This window comes from Galeopterus variegatus, unplaced genomic scaffold, assembly GCF_000696425.1.
Source record: "Galeopterus variegatus unplaced genomic scaffold, G_variegatus-3.0.2 Scaffold166, whole genome shotgun sequence".
Taxonomy (NCBI): Eukaryota; Metazoa; Chordata; class Mammalia; order Dermoptera; family Cynocephalidae; genus Galeopterus; species Galeopterus variegatus.
The window spans coordinates 575,732-598,248 of NW_007726277.1; the positions used below are offsets into that span (position 1 = coordinate 575,732).

General features: G+C 36.0%; 1 protein-coding gene across 5 annotated transcripts in view; it reads right to left on the reverse strand.

Moving 5' to 3' along the window:
* Positions 1-22,517, reverse strand: part of XIRP2 (xin actin-binding repeat containing 2) — a 346,249-nt gene that overhangs the window by 60,811 nt on the left and 262,921 nt on the right. For 2 of the 5 annotated variants that reach the window (XM_008594732.1, XM_008594718.1), the window contains exon 1: positions 15,628-15,876. The exons of the other annotated variants lie outside the window; for them this stretch is intronic. The gene's annotated coding sequence lies outside the window, so the exon portion shown is untranslated. Of the gene's footprint in view, positions 1-15,627; positions 15,877-22,517 lie in introns of those variants that run through there. 5 annotated transcript variants of the gene reach the window in all.

The window sequence follows — 22,517 nt, forward strand, 5'->3', positions numbered from 1 at the left end:
GAGAGAGAGAGAGAGAGAGAGAGAGAGAGAGAGAGAGAGAGAGAGATTTGTAGATGCTTCACTGCCGGATTTGAGGGTGGAAGTAAGATCATGAATCAAGGAATACAGTCACCTTTTGGAAGCTAAAAAGGCAAGGAAACCTTCTTCCTTCTGGAGGGAGGTTAGCCTAGTGAACACCTTAATTCTGGCCCAGTTAAACCCATTTTGGATTTTGGACTTTCAGAACTATAACATAATAAGTTTGTGCTCTTATAATCTATGTTTGTGTTGATTTGTTACAGCCACTACAGGAAACTAATACAAGCATTTACTGTATACATATACATATGTATATATTTGTTCAAGTCAGAAACCACTACACAGTAGATTCTTTTAAAGACATATTTCAGTTCCAGCTGTCCCAAATTGCACAGATGTACATTCACAAACAACTCTTTGATGGACATATCTTTGAAGTTACTCTTCATGCCCCAAAGAAGAAATGTCTGTCTGCTTATAAATAAGACTCAGCTTAAATGTCCATTTAGATTCTAATCACTCTGAGTAACAAAACTGCTATTTCCAATTATAGTCATTTGTTATTCTAGAGACTTATCTGTTTTCTGTAGCTCCTATCACCTCAAAGGAAGTACTTTTTGTGCTAGAGCAGTTTTGAATGAATGGAATTTAATCAGAAATTAGATAATCATTAGTATAAAAATATTTCTAGTCTGGGCATATTTGCAAATGTAATCATACGGCTATTAAACATTTTTTAATTAATTGCTTAGCTTAATTAGAGCATTGGCCAGTTAAAAAATCAATGATTGAATGAAATAACTTAAATTTTACTGAAATGGTCAAATAAATTAGAACTATTAAATGCCTGTAGATAATGCATATTTTTACAGCAATAAGTCCTTTGTTGGTTCTTTCCCTAGCACAATCAGACTTATATTACATTATAATAATAACTATCATTCAAGGAGTATCTTTTGTGTGTTAATCATTTTACGTGTATTATCGCATTAATTCTCGTAATAACCATATCTGATAGATGGTTTATTCCCATTTTAGTGATGAGGAAGTAATGCTCAAAAGATGAAATCAAAGGCTGGCTGGTTAGCTCAGTTGGTTAGAGCATGGTGTTATAACAGCAAGATCCAAAGCTTAATGGTTCAGATCCCTATACCAGCCAGCTGCCAAAAAACAAATAAATAAAAGATGAAATCATAGTAAATGGCTGAGACTGAAATTGAATTCTGGTATTTCTGCATACAAGGTGATTCAACTTTACACAGTCTCTTATTTAAATATACTTTCATTAAGATATAATATTTTAATTTCAAAATAACATTTTAATTAAGGGTATAAATCTTCTTTTCTGCTTCCTAAATATCTGCATATTAATCTTTTCTAGACATTGATTTCAGTATAATCTAGAGATAAATCAATGAGAAACCAATAAGCTGAATTGGCAAGGCTCTAAGTGGCTCCTTTTTCATTCTTATAACCTTGTGTTTAGAATTTTAGACATAAAGCAAATTCTTCAGCTATCTCACTTTGGTCGCAATAGAGATCAAACTTGAGAAGGGGTTAAGTGTAGATCCAAGTGGACAGGGAGAAGAATTAACTTTACTATAAAGGCACAAAACTGCAGAGCAGGGGCCACTGCTCTCATTTTCCAGTAACCTATTCTGCCCCCGGCATGGGAGGTGGTGTCATGCTTCCATTTAAGTATCCCTTGGTTAAATCTGCTTCTCAGGTATATAATGAGGGTTTTTGGTACACTCTCCTCTTAGGGCTTTCGTTATGCATTCAATAAACCTCTACTTCATGGCTGGGGACAAATTAAGCACTATTATACTCAGTCATGCTTCACTTGAAAAGAAAAGAAAAGAAAAACACCAGAGAGATCCTCAAGAAATACAGTATCCTAAAAAAGTGTTGAGCTGATCTTATCTCTAAAAACAGAAATATGACAGGTTGAATTAATAAATGTGTAATAAAACACATTCCCAGATGGCTGGCCCTGCTAAGGAAGCAGGCTTGTCTGAAGACACCCAAAATAGGGAGCTTTTTATGGGGGTATCTTGAGGAACTTGGAGGCACATACTTCACATCCTCAACCCCTCAGAACCATATTTATTAGTAGAGAGATGAAAATAGATTAAAATGGACAAAGCCCAATTGGAGTTGAAGGAGTTGAAATGTCTCTTACATGTATCACCATAGTGGCTCATTTTCTCTTCAGGTCTGGCCCACTTAACCCAGGCAGTGAGTAGCTGCTTTGCTGTGCTCCCTCAATATGTTAACATCATAATTCTATTTATGTTACTTATCACTCTTTAGTGTATCTGTGAGTCCCACTGTCCTCCTCACTTCTCTCCCCTTTCACCAGCACGCAAACTCTTCCAGGACAGGTTTGTACTCCTGTTTCCTGCCAGCCTGTGTCTTGGGCACTTTTAGCTTGAGGAGGCAGACCTGCAGGGGGACTAACCACCGGCTGTGCACCCAGAAAGCCAGATTTCTAGTCTATCTCTGACATTTACTGTTTGACCTTAAGCATATTGCTTAACCTCTCTAAGCCTGCTTTTTCTTACCTATATAATGGGAATGGGTTACCTGTGAAGACTGAATGAGATCTTATAAAAGCAAAGAATTTTACATAGTATTGTGCACTTAGTAAATACTTAATAAATGCTTACTAGCTTCCAACCATCCTAGGTGTTATTATATACTCTGTTATTATATACATCTTTAAGTTGTCTGAGTGTAGGCAGAGGTAGGAAAGTTAATTATTTACTGAATATTACCTCAAATAATCTCTGGGCTAAAAGCACTCTGGAGCAGCCAGAATCTGGATCTGTTTTTGAGAATTTGCCAATTCTTCACTCCTTTCCCAACTTTCACCTCTCTGTTAAGGTAAACATCTGAAATTTATTCTTACAAAGGATATTAAAAGAAAACCTAACTCATTAAATTCTAACTCTCACCAACTTAGACATAGACATTGTGGCAGCTTTTCTCTTACTAATCACACTTTTCCTTTGAATAATAAAATGTATTTAATTCAATCCAACTTTTGTCTCAGAGAAATCCAGTCCCTGAATTTACACAACTCTTTTCAATGATCTTAAGTAAGTCTTTGTTTAAAATGCTTTCTCTGCCTAAGTCCACAAACAGCAGCATACTTTGATATTTTTTTCTTTTGAACTTAATGACTGGTAGACTTGATCAAAGAAGAGAAAAACCCACTAATTCCACATTCTTTCTTTACTGAACATAATTTGGAAAAGCTAAGCAATCAAGGAGAAAAGTGGAAATGCTTAAATAATGCAGCACTGCTCGGTGAATAACCTATTCTTCTGGAAGAAAAATCACTCTTACAGAGCAGTGATGTACTTCATAAAATTCTACCTAGAGCCTTGAACACATTCAAAACAATGTGACATTTAATCATTTAATCTTGGGTGGGAAGAGAAAACTGCTAATGTTAAGCAGAAATGTTAAGAATCCATGTGGTATACCATGTTTCTTACCAAACCTATAGGTTCTTCTAATGTGCTCTAAAGTAAAAGGTAATTGGCATCTTGTTCAAATGTTTGTACTGTCACAACTGCTTTCTGATTAGTCTGCTCCATAATTGAGGGGGACACAGTAATGTTGTATACATTTTAAACAAGTTTTTAAAAATTTAGAAGAGGATGTTTACAAATTAAACCCATGATAATTTTAGTGTATCAAAACATTGAATCAATTAGATGCTGGGTTATTGTACTGTCACCATTAACATGACCTAAATACCCTTTGCGTACAAATGCAGCATGAAATTTCAAGAGAAAGAGATGATGTCAGATGCCTAATGATATGCTGGTACTTGGAATAGTCCAAAGAGTGGAAGTAACTTAATAGCCTTTGCTGCTTAAGGTACACATGGAGTGCATAGTCAGTCAGTCTCATCATCCCTTAATTTATGTATGTTATTTATCTTTAAAAATTTGGCATTTGCATTTGTTTCTTTTTCCTCAGATTCAAAACCGAATCGTATAAGTGCACTGTAAATGGAGGCACTCAATTTATGCTGCTTATTTTGCTCCTAGTTTTAAAGGGCAAAGTATAAAAATCAGTCTTTAAATGTTATCCAGATTGAAACCTGCTCTACTCCATGCACATTAAAACAGTAACATCTATAAACAACAAAGAATTAACACTTACAAACTAAATTTTCCTAGACTATTGGTATTTATCCTCAAGTGTAGTAACAGGTGAGGGAGGGAAGTTGGGGGTGGGGTGTGCAAATGTAAAAAGCAATTTAAAAATTATTATATATTGGGTTTCTTTGCAAAATTCCATGTGAAGCTAGGCTTTCACAGTTTTAAAAGAGTTTGAATTACTTTTCTAAACTTTACTCCTTTTAGGCACCAAAAACCTTGGACAGATGGACAGGTCACTTCAAGTTAGTGTGATCTTCCACTACACTAGGACAACTCGCCTAAAAGAGAACTCAGACTGTAAAGTTAAGCATCTCCTTGTTTGTTTTAAAGGTTATTTAAAAAATTCCAGACACTTAACTACAATACCACTCATCAGCAGCTTAGCATCAGTTTCCATCTCTAAATCCTCTAGTAGCCTGCATGACTGCTAGTCATGATTTCAGTCATAGGACTGCCAAGATCCATCAGTTTACGAAATGGTAACACACATTGTCAATATAGAAGACTGGCCATCACACAGTGGCCAGAAGTGCTCCTTGCAGGCCCTTGTACCAGGGTAGGAAAAATACAAGCATTTCTAAGAATGTAATGTTTGTCTTTTCCCTAACAGTGAGTGGCAGAGTGTTCTCTAACATTTTTGCAGAACCGGTTATTAAATTTTTATTATTACCTGGAATTAAAATCTGTAGATTGCCCTTGGCAATCTGATGGTTGAGATCAAAACATGAGATCAAAACATGATGGTTGAGATTAAAACAGCCAGCTTCACAAATATTTAACATTTAACATGATTACTTATACAAAGTGGGTGTCCATTAAGCATTTATTGAGTGAGTTTGTTTGAAATAATACCACAAAATTCAATGCCCATCTTGTAATGGTTTCTGTTGACACATGTTCTTACCTTGTTCTCTTAGTACAAGTTTTAAATTCTGCAAGAAAAAAGTTATTAAGCAACACAGAGAAGTTATGTAAAAGTTGGGATTAGAGCTTCCAGGCAAGAGCAAAAATACATGCCTTGCCTGTGAATCTGTGAGTTTCCCACAACGAAATCCAGCTCATCACCCAAAATGCCCAGCAGGGCACCACATGAGCAGGTGAAAATTAGAACTGTGCAAAAATGTTTGCTTGGAAAGTGAAACTAGTCAACTTTGGGCTTTCTGCCAAGGTTAGTTTCTGCCAGAATTTCTTTCTCCCATTATTACATAGCTGGAGAAAGCAATTAGAATTGTTATAGCTAAAAAAAAATTGAATACATTCATATCCCCATCACATTTTAGTCCGTAAGAAGAAAACTAGCCTGTCTTGCCCAGTGAGCCAGTTACAGACAGAACATGCAAACACACACACACATACACTCACGCACATATATTTTTATTTGTAGAACCATTTAATCAGAAACAGTATCCTCCTTGTTTTGTGGGAGCTAGAATGAAGACCTCAGTAGGTTTTCAGGGTGTCCCAATGCACTCTTGAGTTGGAAGCCTGCCAGTGAAAGCAGATGTGACACAAAGCCCTACGTCCCATTTACCAGCAGTGCAGGGCCTCAGGAAAATGTCATAAACCTCACCAAGCCTGACACTTGGTTACCATAACGGAAAGTATCACAGAAGGAGGAATTAAAAATGCTGTTGCTTTGCAGCGTTCCCTGCATCATTTCTAACAAAAATCTCAAACCTGAGAATGGAGTTGGTGAGTGGTTTAGACCAGGCACAACTAACACTCATCTATTGTGGCCAGTCTCCTGAAACACACACATACACACATTAATGCACACACACAGTCTCCAGGGCTCCATCCCCAGTCTTCCTTTTTTGTCTTACACGGACACTCCACCACCTCTCAGCTTTATCCATATTACACCCAGGATACATCTCTAGTAACTATTTAAGCCCTAATTTCATGTTGCCAAAACTTAAAATTTAACAAAGCTATTTTTTAAAATGTTACCTACAAACTTGTTTCTATTCTCAAATTTTCCACCTGTGTGTTAGAATAGAGAACATCTGCGATTGTCAGGAATAATGATGAATGTAATAAGGAGTCAGCTGTAGGTAAATAAAATGATTATTGGGTATTAGCATATATGCAAACCCACAAACCTTTATATATGAGGCATCTTCAAAAAGTTTCTAGAAAATGCGTATTATGAAAAAAGTATGAGTGCATTGCAAAAAATTTTTGCACCCAAATAAATTTGTACTAACTTGTTATAACATGTCTGAACAGGATGTAATTTGAGGAACTAAGAAGGATAAGACATCAGTTTGAAAAGAGCCCCTATCAGAACAACACGAATTCTGCTAAAACTGAAGTAAGAACAAACATCAAATTTATGGTGACACTTGGGTGGAAGAGTGGGAAATCATCGATGCTTTACAAAAAGCTTGTGTGAAAAATGCCCCAAAGAAATTAGCAGTTTAAAATGTATATCTCATTTTAAGGAGGGATGAGACAATGTTAAAGACGAAGCCCACAGTGGCAGAGACCATCCACATCAATTTGCAAAGAAACACTCTTGTTTGTGCCATAATTGAAAAGGACCAAGAATTAACAGCAGAAACAATGGCAGACATCATAGACAATGGTTCAGATTACACAATTTTGACAGAAAAATTAGAGGTAAGCAAACTTTCTGCTCTAAGGGTGCCAAAACTGTTGCACTCAGACGAGAGCAGAGCTTCCAATGGGGATTTTAAATAAGTATGGTCAAGAGCCTGAAGCATTTCTTCCAAGAATTGTAACAAGAGATAAAACATGGCTTTACCAGTATAATCCTGAAGGCAAAACACAATCAAATCAATGGCTACCAAGAGGTGAAAGTGATTCAGTCAAAGCAAAAGCAGACAGGTCAAGAGCAAAGGTCACGGCAAAGGTTTTTGGGATGCTCAAGGTATTTTCCTTGTTGACTTTCTGGAGGGCCAAAGAATGATTACATCTGTTTATTGTGAGAGTATTTTGAGAAAGTTAGCCAAAACTTTAGCAGAAAAATTCCTGGGAAACCTTCGCCAGCATCTTCACCATGACAATGCTCCTGCTCATTCCACTCATCAAACAAGGGCAATTTTGTCAGGATTTCAATGGGAAGTCATTAGGCATCCACCTTACAGTACTATTTGGCTCCTTCTGACTTCTTTTTTTTTTTCTCAATTTAAAAAGAAAATCTTTAAATGTCACCCATTTTTCTTCAGTTGATAATGTATCAAAGGCTGTGTTGACATGGTTAAATTTCCGGGACCCTCAGTTCTCTAGGGATGGACTAAATGGCTGGTATCATCACTTACAAAAGTGTCTTGAACTTGATAAAGTTTATGTTGAGAAATAAGATTTATATTTTTCATTTTTATCTTTTAATTCTACTTTTCCTTAAAGTTTTTGAAATCCCCTCATGTAACACACACACAGACACACCCGTAGACACACACATACACACACAGCAGCAAAAATAGCAGGTTATGGGAAAATGTTGAATTGACTTCCAGTGAGGTGGATTTAGCCCAAAATATGGAGGTAGATAAAATGAGGGGGATGTCATTGGAAGTTCTGCTGCTAAACCTGACAGTAGGGCTCAGGCTGAGTGGGCATTAGGTCTTACACAATTCTTTTAAGCTCTCAAATCTCCCCCTGAAGTCCAGAGTGAGAAACTTTCAATGTATCTGGATTATTTTTGGCCTTTGCTTTAAAATGTATGTCCTAGATTGGGCCGACCCCGTGGCGCACTCAGGAGAGTGCAGCGCTGGGAGAGCAGCGGCGCTCCTGCCACGGGTTCAGATCCTATATAGGGATGGCCGGTGCGCTCACTGGCTGAGCGCGGTGCAGATGACATCAAGCCAAGGGTTGCAATCCCCTTACCGGTTACAAACAAACAAACAAAATGATAAAATGTATGTCCTAGATTGGGCCGACCCCGTGGCGCACTCAGGAGAGTGCAGCGCTGGGAGAGCAGCGGCGCTCCTGCCACGGGTTCAGATCCTATATAGGGATGGCCGGTGCGCTCACTGGCTGAGCGCGGTGCAGATGACATCAAGCCAAGGGTTGCAATCCCCTTACCGGTCACAAACAAACAAACAAAATGATAAAATGTATGTCCTAGATCATTGCAGGTTCTGTCCTATATTTTCTGTAGTCCTCCCTACTTCAGATGGTATTATTTGTTTTCCTGTTTTCACTCCTCAATCCTCACACATTGTCCCATTTTATGGATAAAGATTTTTTGCTTTCTTTTCAACTGTTGGATTCCTCTTTGCCTTTTCTACTTCAGATTCCCATGACTAACAGTCTGGTCTTCACAGCCATCTTTCAGTGCCTTCCTCCTGAGTGAGTGTTCTCCTTCCATCTTTACTCAGACCCTGTGAGAGGATCCAAGACAGAGAGAGACGAGGCCAGCGAGGCAGAAGGGGCTGATGGGCAGGACCTGCTGAGAATGTGGAGATTAGGCTAACAGTCAAGGTCAGCTTTAGCTGAGGAGAAAGAGTGGAAGACATATTAAGAAAAAAGCTGTGATCAGAGAATATTTTGAGAATTTGAGAACTAGGTCAGAGTAGTGACAAGGTCCAAAATGGGGCAGTGAGTAGCTCCATCAGAAAAGAAACTGGACTTTTAAGGGTTAAGGTGGTTGAAGAATTCAGTTTCTGGAAGTAATGTGATGTTGACATCACCTGGGGTAACAGAAACATCATTCATTTAAAGTGCTGGAATTATTATAATAAAAAGAGGGTACTTAACAGCTTTCTACAACTCCAGAGTGGACAAGAATTTAATTCGAGCTGAAGAGTGCATCTGCGAAAGGTAAGGACACCTTTAACAGAACAGCCTATTAATTCAGATAGACAGTTTTCTCTCTTAAACAGTTTTTAGTGTGTTTCTATTTTGAACATGTAGCATATAAAGTTGGTACTTTATATTTTTATCTTGTTCTTTGGGAATATATTAATAATTGCTATTATGTTATATTAGATTCATGTATTAAATAATAATAATAGTGATATTAATAACAAAAGCTTACCCAGCACTTCACATGTGCCAGGCACTAATAGTTTAGTAATTTTACAAATATAAATTTATTATGTCCTCAAAACAACCCTGTGAGATAGATACTATTAGTATCTCTCTTTTTTGGATGAGAAAACGAGGCACAGACTTATTAATCATCCCGAGGTCAACCGGTAGGTTTGTGTAAGAGTCAGAATTTAAACCCAGGTAGCTTGGTTCCAAAGTCTGTCTTCAATTAATTCGGATTAATCTGACAGCATTTTCTGGTTTCCCAGGAATGTTTTACATGGAACTCAGGGAACCTCTTCTGGCTCTAGGAGATGATGTTTTTGAGATTCTGGTAAACAGAGGACACTTCATACGTTTCAAGGATGGTTATAGTCCTGGGGTTAAGGAAAATATTCCAGAGATCTTTAATATAAATGAAATAAAAAAGATAGAATGAGAAAGCGAGAGAGAGAGAAAAAAAAATAGCACATCATTTATGAAATCTTTCTAATTTTAAGAATTGATCAAAATATAACGATGATATCAGTAATGAAATATTATATATCAGCCTTGGAACTTATTTTATATATCTACCCCTAGAAGAATAATCCTATTCTTTTACTTTTATTATTATTAAGATTTAGCTTGACACTTTCTCAATACAAATATTTACAAAATTCTATGAGGCTCTCTACAGGCTCTCTACTCAATGCTGCACAAAGAGTAAAAAGAGGTGTCATGATGGTAGATGTTGTGGTTATTGGTTGTTGTTTGAAGACTCCCCAGCATTCTTTGTACGTTTAAATGGACTTTGAGCTTTTGAAAGAAATGGAGAACAATATGGAAGCATAGGCAGCACTACGCTTTACAGAAAGCTATGTGTACATAGACACAGACATATAATATACATAGATTTGTGTATGTATATGAGGATAATCGAGCCTAATTGAAAAAAAAAATGGTAATAGCATAGCGTAATGACATAGTCAAGAAGCTGCAAGCAGTTAGGTTGAAATGGTGAAGTAAATGAAAGAGGGGAAAATTGAAGCTTGAGGTAATTTATTGTTTCTACTTAAAGGGTGGGGTATTAGGAACTATAAATAGTAGTTTTGAGTGGACAACTGCAATAGCTGGACTAGATCTTCTGAGAAATAAAAGAATGTAACATAAATACAAACACATGCCTTCCAAATTTCATTTATCTGAAATTTTACTGAGTAAAAGTTGCAGCCTTGTCCAGCTCTGGATGACAGAGGGGTGATGAGTCATGAAATTATTTCCATTCCAGAATGAGTCACTGACTGAAAGCGGACATGCGCTAGTACAGTGCCATTCCTAAAAATAAATGTTTTTGAATCCTCCAGGACTCGGAGGACTATCATATTTTCTACTAAAGAAGTCAAGGCTCTAATGAAGTTCTGTTCCCACTCTGAGCACCCTGGGATGGTGCAGAGGAAAGGAGGAGGTGATCAAGTTGCCCATTTGCTGCCAGTTGCTTTTCCTCTATGCCTCCATTGCCCTATCCCTTGTGTTGCAATTGGAAGCTGTTGCTGGACTTTACCCTAGCAGAGAAACAGCTGACTTCTGCCCTAGAAAGTGCTTAGAAAAATGTCTCTGGATGCAATGGAAGCAGAGGCAGTAAATTTTAAATAAGGCGTGTAGATTGGAATTGACAGCTCTTTAATAACATGAACAAACTTACTTTGGTCTGTCCCTTTTTTAGAATATTCCAACTTGATAATGTGACCCTTGAGTTGAAATTTAAAAATTCCAGCTTACAAAACAGATAAATCAAAGAGTGATTTTTAACTTTACCAAAAGATTTTTCACTGTTTCCCTGGAGCTCTTAATTACTATGGTTGTTTACAAACTTCTAATTATTTGTCAAAATGGCTAACTGGTTCGATAATGTAAAGCTGAATTCTTATTACAACAGTGCCGACTAAAAACAAACAAAAGATCAACAACAGAGATACCAATAAATTACTGGTGATGTTATAATGCAATTAAATGGGGCAAATGTGACTCACCAAAATTTAATGTTCATAGTTTTCAAAAACCCTGATATTATGTAGTGTGAAGTCTACCTATATTTTATTTCAATAAAACTAAGTTCCTATGAGTTAAAAATAATATAATATAATATTAATATAACATCATTGTTATTCAAATATTATACTATATTTAGTCACATTTATTGAACTTTAAATGAAACACTGAGAATATGTGTTGAAACCACTTATAATGCTGGACTGTGCTTTTAAAGTTAGTGGTAAGATGTGAATTTCTTTCTTCTTTTTCTTTTTGTTTTTTTTAAAGCATTTCTAAATCGGTAACTACCAAATCAACCCATTTAGGATTACACATACTGGTATATTCAGAGTTTTGGGGAAGATGCCACTGGATTTTGAGTAGCAGAGAAACTTCCCAAAATAAACTCTTTTAGTATTACCGTTATTTTAAGTCATATGTATGCCTGAAGCAATCTGGCATTTATTTACTTTTGAACAGTAAGATATATCTAAAGCGTTCTGCTCACCAGGCAACAGGGATATATCCCTCATACAATTAGAAAAATGTGACAGACAACGATGTACTTGAATGTCTGCCAAAAAGAGCAGTGAGATGTGTCCAGTGATGAGACAGTGGTGGAAGGGGGGGGGTCTCATCTAACAAAGGAGATGAACAAATTTAAATGTTTAGTAACATTAAAAATAAACCAATCATCATCTTTTGAGTTTTAACGGAATATGTAGATCAAGTCTTCTTTTCTACCATTTGTCCTAATTTTAAGAGAAACAAGAAATGCAAAGTGAAAAGTAATAAAAGGCTACTGCTGGACTTTATCAAGATGTACCTTGAAATGTATCCAAAGTCACTGGGATAGCGTGGGGTTGGGTTGATGCTATGGCACAAAGATTCGCAGAATGACATGCAGCACTGAAACGTAAGTCAAGAGAGCTGGTTTCTAGTTCCCTGAGCTTAATTAAACCTTGTATGAGTTACTAGTTAGTGTTCCTGTGCTTCAGTTTTCTTAGTCTAGAACTTGAGTTATACCAAATAGTCACTGAGGTTCTTTGTGTTATCTATGTAATAAATGCATTTTATCCCTGGTGACGTTTTAAGTACAACTACTCTACTAGAAATTAGGATTACCAATCGGTTGACAGATTATATTCATGCCATCATTTAGGTCATTAAATGTATCATTTAGGCCCAGAAAGGCCCAAGGATCACTGTCGTGCCTTGTATCAAAACTGATACAAGTAACTGAATTTGCTTATTTTCAACTTAGAAAAAAAAACAACCTTTGCTGTTTTTATTGCCTGTCAAATTATTGTTGTTGTTCTTTGTGTCCTTACTAATTATATGGGTATTGTACACATGAAAAAATACTCAGGTTTGTTAAATTTGCAAGAAGTGATTCCAATGATTAGAAAAAAAAATAGCATACAATTTTTACTCTGGAGTTCGTAGGTGGCGTTTCAAAAAAGACCACATTATGGACATATGTAGTATAATAAAAAAAAAAAATTTGTTCTTTGTCGCAGGTACTTGGCAAAAAAACCCTGAGTGAAATTGTCCTTTGCATGCTAATGAGATGACTCATGGCAGCTAGGTTTGGGAATAGGGTGGGAGGTAGCTTCAGGATGGGCCTGGTTGCCAGAAAAACCAAGTAAGTGAGTAGAGGGTTAGAACTTTTAGCCCCACCTTTGAACTCAGAGAAGAGGAATGCTTTAGTCAACCATGCCATATGTAATGAAACCTCCATAAAACCCACTAAATGACAGGATTTGGTGAATTTTTGGGTTGGTGAACACATCAAATTACTAGGAGGGTGGCACACTCAGAGGAGTGTTAGCTCTGCACCTCTGCCTCCCCAGTACCTTGCCCTATGCATCTCTTCCATTTGATTGTTCCTAAATTGTACCCTTTAGAATAAACCAGTAATAGTACATAGAGCACTTTCCTGAGTTCTGTGAGCCATTCTAACAAATTATCAAACCCGAGGAGGGGATCAGAGGACCCCTGAATTGATAGACAACTGGGCAAAAATGTTGGTATCCTCGGTACCCCATTTGCGGCTGGCATCTGAAGTGGGGGTAGCCTTGTGGGACCGAGCATTTCACAACTGTAGGGTCTTTGCTAAGTCTGAGAGTTAGTGTCAAAACTGCATTGAATTGTAGGACACCCAGAGGGTGTCAGAGAATTGGTTGGTGTTGAAAAAGACACATTTGGTGTTAAAGTCAGGAAACAGACAGTACAACATACTACCCAGTCATATAAGGACCATACATCTATATGGAACAAATCAGTGTTCTAAAAATGTCATTCCCGAATCAGAAAAGGATGAAATTACTCATCACTCTGCAAGGAGTGAATCTGTGATTTGAATGAGAAAGTGCTTGTTTCAGAAGCAGGAAAAAACAAATTACAATTTAATTAAATTTCAAAGTGTAACTTGAATGCTTTCAAAAGAGGGGGCGAGAAGCAAATAAAAAGGATAATGTAATGTCAATTAAGTTCTGTCCCCCACAGATTGTTCAATCAAAAATCCTGGAATTACATTGCCTGGCACTTATTAAGTGTCTGCCCAGCTCTACAAATTACCGAATCTAGACATGACTCCTAGCTTTCAAACAGGCCTTACAAAACAGTCTCTTTTAATTCCCGGAGTTGTGTTCATGCAAGAGAGACAGAGACAGAGAAAGAGAGAGAGAAAGACAGAGAGGAAATATTGGTTCTCAGTGCTAAAATTACCAGGGGTGTCCAACTCCAAACTACCTCATCATAAGTAGTAGTCTACCAAGTAAGTAAAAAGAATACTGATGTGTAGGAGTTTTTCAAATGAGCTAAATGTAAAGTGAGAAGCGGAGTGCTGGAACTGGTTGAAGAGTAGGCAGCTATCAGCTGTAAACAACAGTAAATTACCCATGAACTTTGGGTAGTTTTTTCCCAAAAGCAAACCTGAGGAAAGGCGATACTCTCCTATTCCCATAGTCACAGAAGACATGAGGCCTGGGCTGACATTTTCACATGAGCATTCTCTGAAGTAAAGCCCTCAGTGCTCATTAAAGAAAGTCTGCTTTTACTTTTCAGGTAGCTGAAGGAAGCTGTATCTTAAAGATGCCCAACACCAGATCAAAGCAAAGACATTTAGTCCAAACTCCATACTACATTTTTCCCAAGCAGCTGGCATTTTGCCATATTGCTCACATCTGAAATGCTGACTGACTTTTAAAAATGGACCTAGTTGTTGGTTTACATATTGATAGCAAGAAGGAAAAATAGTCAAAGATTAGGCAGAGGAGCAGAGAAATATTTAAGCATAGAATTGAGGACTTTCTAATTTCTCACCAAATATATTTGCTACTCAATAGTAATACCTTCTAAAACTCAAAACGGGTGCTCTTTCATATTAAAATTCATGGCTCTAAGTGTAGCTGAGGTAAATATTTTACTTGTCCTTTGGCATCCCGCACATAAAATTTTAAAATAATTCAAACAACCTGCAGTTCGTCAGTGACCAAATAGAGCTCTGGTAAAAATAAAATATCTTTCAGTTCAGCACCAGCTGGCTAAATTTAAATCCTGTATTATGTAATCTTAAAGTGTCCTTGCTTTTAGTTGGTGTCTTAAGAGGTTCTGTTGTAATGTCTCTCCCAAGTCACTTCAGTCTCTAACATCTAAATATTTGAGGTAAAACAGGACCAAATTAGGTTGTCCACAGGCAATTGAAGACAGAAAAAATCCATTTGAAAAAATATATAGGGCATGACACATTTAAAGTAAAATCTCAGTCTTCTCTGTTTAAGTTCGTAGTTACTGCAATTAGGGCTGGCAGATCCAACTGGCAATGATTTTCTTAATTCTGCAAAACATGTAAGAATCTGATTCTTTAATCCTTACTCCAGTAACACTCCCGAAGGAGATGAGACTGTGGCTGGAGCAAGAAGTACAAAATCAAACTAAGGCTGGAAAAGAATAATTTTCATGCATTTCTCTGAGCAAGCTGCAACAATTGAAAATATTTTCAACTTTTTCTTTCCCTCACCAACTTCCAAGAAATACAGTTTGTATTTTTTAATATATTCACTGAACATATTATCAAGTTATGCTCATAAAAGACAAGCTAGTTTTTTTCCCTCAGTTTTCCCTGTTAGCTGTAAATTGAAGTATAATTTTAACTCATGACTGTTTATCAAGTTTGGCTCATTACTCTTCAATATTATATATGAAAAATGCGATTTTGCAAAAAGATGAATATATGAAGTTTAAATTTCATAATATAAAGCAATGCTAAATATTATTATAAAAACTAAATCCAACTAAATATTTTCTTTTATAAGGATTACAATTCGAAGAATGGTCTTCATTGATTTTAAGTAATCAGTAAGAGCATCTTACAAATCTGGAAGCAGATATGAATCAATGACTATATTACACATACCTTTTGTAATATTTAGACTTAACCCCAAGTTCGTGGAAATGTCATATGTCTTTATAGTTCTTCACAGACTAGTTTCCTCCCTTGTTTCATGTACAGCAAATTTCCCAGTCCCCTGAAAGCAATCGGTGGAGTGGAGGCCAGCTCCACTGAAGGGTCTATCAAGTAAGTAGATGGGACGGCTGAATTTATTTTAGCCCTGTGTCTAAAGGATGCAACTTGGTGCCTATTTTTAGGAACTGAGCTCTGTATAGGTGGAGCCTGAGTCAATCACTCTTTTCAGAAGTGTGTCTCTGTGGGCCCTCTGCCTCACAGTGGCCTCGGTAATGTGTGCGTGGTTCTAACACATGTGCAGTCAATCAAAGTCGTTTCTGCAGCCACGACCACCCAGCCAACTCTGTGCTTCTGAACAAAGTCTAAAAAATAAGAGTGCAGATAAGGAAAAGGAGGGATTAAAACCCCTGAAATACTTGCATTAGTTTTAATAATTTCAATCTTTGAAGAGTCAATATGAAAACAAAGCAGGTAGAAAAAGTTCTAATTTATTCTAAGTAAATAATTAACACGGGTTTTCAGGAAGAGAAAACATTGTTTTTATTTCACAAAATGTTCTTAGATATGTAAGCATCAGTTTGCTTTTTGAAGGTTCACATATAAAGAAAACAATACTCTAGGGTTTATTTAAGTAAAGGAAGTGACTTTTTAATTTAAAAAGCCACAGAAGAAGGGTGAGAAGGTGTTCTAGAGAGAATAAAATTACACTCACCCTGTGATTCCTGCCCATTAATATTACTTTAAATTATTTGGCATGAGGACGTCCAGGCAGGGAAAAGGAGTCTCCTCACATGCTCCTGAGAGAATCATATTAAATGTCCTTTGCTGCCACCCTGCTTACTCAGCATACCCTCCCAACCTGAACTTGAAGAAAGTAGGGAAACTCACTGGGATTGCCTTTTAGCTCCATAACATGAACATTTAATAGATTCTAAGTAAATATAAAATAACCGGCTTCCCCTCTCTTTCCTCCTTTCTATTATTTTCCTAGTGTGGTGTTAAGTGTGTACCTGACCTCACAACAAACCCAAATAAAGAAAGAGGAAATTGCCTTTTGCTTTAAAGAAAGCACCTGACTTGTATGCTCTTTTTTTCATACAAATGTTTGCAAATAAGCTCTTTACCATATCATGTACTAATAAAGATTTGTGTATACATTACTTTTTCCATATACAATATTGGTTCCTATTAGAAGTAGGCCAAAGAGTGATGTTGCAGCTTATTAACTCTAAGAAAAATTTCTAAAATGGTGTTTCTGCATACTACACAAGATGTTTCAGGGCCAACATTTTCTAATTATTTACAGTTGTCTTGGCCACTACAGTAACTATTAGGCACATGTGGACATTTAAATTTTAATTGATTAAAATTAAATAAAATTAAAATTTCATTTCTTCAATTGCACCAGCCACATTTACTATAAAACATTTCCATCATTACAGAAAGTTCTGTTGGACGATGCTGATTTAGAGCATGGGATTCAAAACAGTTTTGAATTAAGTATGCTCTGTGCCTGGGCAAGTTTTATATGTTGTCTAAGCTTCACTTAACTTACCTGTGACTAAATGAAACTAAGTTTACCAATGTTAAATGGTTGTTGTGAAGAGTAAATGAGATAATATACATAATATAATTATACAGTAATAACATTAATACTCTAATGTAATATTTATTTAACAAATTATAATTTTACCTTGCTATGTACATAGGAAAATGGCACTAGATCTAAAATCGCAATAGTTCAATTTAAGTTATGAGGAGATTGATCCTATAATGTAATTGCAGTCACCTCTATTCTGGTATTTGCATATAGTTGCAAATAATGCTATAGTGGTTTTACTCGTTTAAAATACTGTTAATTACTAAAAGGTCTGACTTCTACCTTCCCCATCTTTTCTCCTTATTTTCAGTGAAACTCCCTTATTCTCTTTTTATTTTAGTGATTCATTTCTTTACTTGTTTAAGTTTTACTCTGCATGACCTTTCTTCAAACTTTTTGTTTTTGCCTTTTCAGGAAGAAAAGTTATTTTTTTGTAAATACATATATATTAAGCAATTATTTTTTCATATTTTTCTCTTTATACATTTTTCAATGTTTATAGTAGTCCAAAACCTTAATAATTGTACATTGCTAAAAGAAAAAAAAATTGGATATGAAAAGAAACTTTGGTGGAACATTATAAAATAATTGGTAATGGATTATAAGCAATAAATGCTAGATCTATAGTGGCATGCATAAATTAATTAACCTAATGTCAATAAAAAGTTTTTAGCTGTGGAATTAATTAGCTATCATGTAATGTGGTTATTCATTTTAGTCATAAAGACAATGAGAACATCAGAATCTAAATTCTGACCATTTGTTATTTCAGTAGTTTCAGACACTAAATTTTATTATTCGTTTAATAGCAATCTAATTGATTACTATAAAATTACTATGAAAGCAAGATGGATGGATGGATGGATGACAGACAGATAGAAGAGTATACAGGTAGAAAGATCTATGAGGTGATTCCTTGTATCAACAATCTCAGACAGTTTTTAGTTTGGGTTTGTTTCTATATAGTATTTTGTAAGAAAATAAAAGTTTGCAAAAAAAATCTTAGAAAATTCAAATGGGAAATTTTACTCCCTATCCACTCCATAAATATGCTTCAATCTTTACAGTTTCTAGGTACTTCAATCTATTAAAACTGTATTGTACTCAACTCAAACCTACATAAAATCTTCTGCTAGGATTGAGTAATTAGTATCAGGCCAATGTGTCCACGGAGGACAATTAGAAAAGCTGGATCAATTATAAAGATAATATACATAAGGCATCCGAGATCAGCCAAGCCAATAAGAAGAACCAGAGGGAGTACAGTTCAAAAAAGACAAGAACCTCGCAAATGTGAGTTGAGGATTTGAGGCTGTCCCTGGGAGGTATTTGTCAATTTTGGATACAGCTAGAGGCTGAGAATCTGGGCCTTGCTCAGGAAGAGCATAGTTGCTGGGGGACAGAAAAACAGCAGAACTTTCATCAATTACATGGAACTGGAGTGACAAAATTGGAGAGGTGAAGGGCCTCAAAGATAATTGCTCCCACAGATATTTGTTAAATTTCAAAATTTCACAGGATGGCAGGATACAATTGTAATCCCAAACACAGAAAAGTAAAGAATAGCCCACAGTTTCAGGATACTTCACAGACAAGTATCTATAAGGAGGACTGGTAACAGTTGAAAGCCCTCAAAGGAAACAGATATTGACTAAAATAATCTACAACAACTGCTTTGTCCCTGGGGGTGCTTGACAGTCCAGGCTTAGCTGGAGGCTGAAAATTCTGTCTTGGTCCTGGCAGATGGGAGATAGATATACCATAAAAAATTCTGGGACTTGATCAGTCACAATCGGTGACTTGAGTAGACTCAAACACAGCCAATCTCTTCCTCAAGACATTTGCAAATTCTGAAGCTTCATAGGGTGTGAAGCTAAATGTCAATGCTGAAGACCTCAGAAAAGTAGAGTGGAGATTCCTGCAGTCTCTGTACTGAGAAGAAAAGGATCTCACAGATTCTCAATGAACCCTAAATTAAGGGGGTCAGCCCCTCTCTCCCTTCTACTTTGTGCACCTAGCAGAGGAAAGATTGAATCTCTCTGATGAAAGTAGCATAATCTGGAGCTTTCTCAGCTTTGTTTTTAAATATACAAGGCTTTACTTTTAACTATAAAAATACTAGGCATGCAAAGAGACAGAATATTGTCACTGATAACCAAAAAATTTTAGAAAGGAAGAAAGGGTTGTAGATGTTTGAATGAATAGACAGGGACTTTAAAATAATGAAGATAAATATATTTAATAAAATATAGAAAATAATATACAAAATATACAAAAAAGAGGGAAACTGTCACAAGAAAATTAAAGTTATAAATAACAATGAAATGGGTCTTCCAGAATTGGAAAGTACAATATCAGAAATTAAGAGCTCAATGGAAGTTTTAACAGCAGATTAGAGACAGCAAAAGACAAGATTAGTAATGTGGAAGACAGGTGGATCAGAAATGGAAAGATTTGGTTTGGATATTTTATACTTGATATAAAAATATGCTCACTAGATTTTCTGCAGCAATATGACATTGTTGAATCATGTAACTACAGTCCATTAAAATCTCGGTCATTTTTGCTTATGGTGCTGATGAAGCATATCTATAAGCTCTTATATCTGTTCAGTTTATGCCTAAGTGAATGACAATAGTGCCACCCCATTACTCCAGCTCACTTCTGCCATCTCGTAGAGTTGCTCTCTTCACGGCTTGCAATCTATATCTCATCTAAGTTTATAATAAATAATATTTAACAGAACAGAATATTTAACAGAATATATATAAATATATATATTTAACATATATAAAGTCATACTACTTCCCTCTAATGTTAAATTAATGTATGAATTTAGGTCCACTTATGAATCCACATTTGTAGGTGTTCTTCATAGCTTGAAATAAAATTTATCTGGTTAGGGAATTTCAAAATTCCATATGCTTCTTTACTAAGTCATCAGACATCTTAAATTTATTCCCTTTTCTACTTTTGCTGTTGCTTCCATTTGTTTGGTGAAGATTGTTTTCCTTGACATAGTAGATCAACATTGTCTAAGAATTCATTCAGTTCACTTTCTTTTTCTTGCTCATTAATATAAACATTTTTCAAGAAAAGCAGTGAGTCTTTCTTCTTTCTTTAATTTTCCTTCAATAATAGCATTTGCACTTTATAAAGGGATTGTGCCTGGGATTTAATTAGGTGATTTACATTTATTTTCTTTCATTCTCTCAGTAACCCCCAAATATTGGTGTTTTCACCATTTTATAAAAGGAAACCAAGGATGAGTGAAGTTGTTACTTGTCCAAAGAAAAAAGTTAATAATCCACAAAAGTTGGGATTGTACTCAATTCTTCTGACTCCCTAGGTTTGGATTATTTGGGATATTATTTTTCTTAACCTTAATCTAAAAGTTTCATTCAGTCACTGTTATGTGTACTGGGGAGTATGTTTTTAAAGGGGTCAATTCTCCCACATAAGAAATTCTGCGATCAAGGTGTAGTGTAAGTCTGCAATAGGCAGACCGTGGCAGACCCTCTCTGTGCTCAGTAGTAGTGGAAACTATCAGGGGATAAACAGGGTCTTTATAGCTGGGACAACTTTATTTCCGTCATCTGATATGTAATCAATCTCTGGACCAAAGGGTCCCCCTACATTTTAGAATTAAAGAACAAACATATAAATACTCAAATTTCACATTATTAGCTAGCATATTTGAAATACTTCCTGCTAATTAGGGTACAGCAATTGGCCCTTGAACATTGGAGTTGGCATGGCCCATTCAGGTGTCATGCAAGCAGGATTAGGACATTAGTAACTAAATTGTAGCTAAATTTAATTAGCTATAATTTCCACCTGTTCAAGTCTAATTCCGTTACAATTACATACTCATATTAAGGCAGTATGAATAAGGCTTTCAGGCATACATGACTCATATTTAAATCATAGTCTTAAGTAGGATGACTATGAAAAATTTATCATGAAAGACAGGGAACATTTGAGAGTGAAAGTAGCACCATTAATAACTATGCCAACATAACAGCATAAGCTGGATGATCCAGGGCAAACAAGATGTATAAACACATGACTAGTAAGCCAGATGTGAACACTCTTGACTCAAAATTGGAGTGAAGAGTTCTACTGATCTGACTACCAATATAAAAAATAAAAATAAAATCATTCTTTACCAGTTACTTAAGTGTGTAGATCATTCCTATTCTTTGAACATAATTTGCATTAGACATGTCTCATATCAAAGACTGGAATGATTGTAAGGACTCTAGGAAACCTTTGAAATTTTGTCCAGAAAAAAAGGGGTAATTTATAATAAAGGAGCTTCTTGGTTAAAAAATGACAGAGGATTAGACATTCCTGATAGGTTTCTAGCCAACTGTCACATGAAATAGTAAAACAAACAAACAAACAAACAAACACACCCACATATACAGAACAGCATGAATTCCTAATGATAGAGTGTGTGTGTGTATGTGTGTGTGTGTACGTGTGTGTGTGTGTGTGTGTGTGTGTGTGTGTAGAGATGAAAAACACGAAGATGAAGAAGAGGAATAGGAAGAGGAATAAGAGAAGATCTGATGAGATTTGTATAGAATTCCCAATAATGGTTAACACTGAGACCAACAAATAAGAGTCACAGTTTTGGATGACGTACTGCATAAAGCAGCACCCTCTGAATCAAAAGAGGATAAATAGTTTCCCCAAATATTAGAGAAGGCTTTGACTTACCCCACAGTCTCATGTTTCTTTAACCTAAACTAGGTGGCCTTTCCCCGAATTCATATGAAATAACTTCTGTAGCAACCCGAGTGCAATCCTGACTCATCTATTCCCCTATCCCTCTCATAATATATCTGTGTATCTCAGCATCTCAAAACAGAAGAGAAAAGATGGAGGTGGGTTTTTAAGTTTCTAAGGAAACACTTTAGAGAAGGTGCCGTGGAACTCTATAATTTGTGCTTTGTACCATACAAAGGAAAGCTTACACATTATATCTGACAACCTAAGTTAACAGTGTAGGGTGTGGAGTAAAAGTTGCCACTTCTATTCAACAAATTTGCCCAGGGTCAAAAATTAAAGATTCCAGGTGTGTAGTTCAGATGGACAAGAAAAAAGTATGGGAGAAATTATAGAATCCAAGTGTTCAATGATGGAAGAATAAGAAAAATTTACTCACCCTACTTGAAGAAAATTCCAGGGCTCAATCAATCTTGACCCAATTCAAGTAAAGTAAATAAATCAA